Source organism: Porites lutea, chromosome 1, assembly GCF_958299795.1.
Source record: "Porites lutea chromosome 1, jaPorLute2.1, whole genome shotgun sequence".
In the NCBI taxonomy this organism is placed as follows: domain Eukaryota; kingdom Metazoa; phylum Cnidaria; class Anthozoa; order Scleractinia; family Poritidae; genus Porites; species Porites lutea.
This window is the reverse complement of record NC_133201.1, coordinates 10,387,108-10,387,706: the sequence shown is the minus strand read 5'-3', so window position 1 is coordinate 10,387,706 and position 599 is coordinate 10,387,108. Positions and strand designations below refer to the sequence as shown.

General features: G+C 39.6%; 1 protein-coding gene across 1 annotated transcript in view; it reads right to left on the bottom strand.

Moving 5' to 3' along the window:
* Positions 1-497: 497 nt before the first annotated feature.
* The window catches only part of LOC140935037 (uncharacterized), a 15,248-nt gene continuing 15,146 nt past the window's right edge, over positions 498-599 (bottom strand). The window contains exon 2 of the mRNA XM_073384575.1: positions 498-599. This exon is cut by the window's right edge and continues 261 nt beyond it. The gene's annotated coding sequence lies outside the window, so the exon portion shown is untranslated.

The following is a 599-nucleotide window of genomic DNA, read 5'->3' as shown; positions in this document are numbered from 1 at the left end:
ATGTCGTCATCGTGAAAATGCATGGCCTATGATTAGTTAAAACTCTCACAGAAACAACCCCTCAAATTCAATAGTGCTGTACTGGGTGCAGTCCCTTTTCAGTCAGTCAAGTGGAAAATTAGCAGGACTGAAGAGAGCAATTTTCTTTAAAAAAATTGAGCTGAGCTTTACTGGAATTGTCTTTTATCTCGTGTTTTCCCAGTTGCTCCTCACTTGACCATTTTATTTTTTGTTAGCTTCTGTCGATGAGCTCGCATGCGCGGGTAACCAGTCATTTCGCCCCCAAGTCGTTTCGCCCCTATTTTCTGGAGCTAAGTAAGCAAGGCGAAATAACCGTAAAGCCTCGCGCGACACTCCTGAGGGACTGCAAACAGTCGCTTTCCACATTGGTCTACGCTGATAGCATTTGATAAAATGTTAAAAATATATGAATCATTAAAATAACGGACGAGAAACTATTTGCAGGTATATAACAGGCTTTATTAGTCATACTCCACTCCAGGATAAATATTGCCTTCAAATTATAACATTTCTGCTCATACCTCTTTTTAATGCTTCTGCTAATATAAAGGAATTTTGCTTCTCATATTACAGCGAAC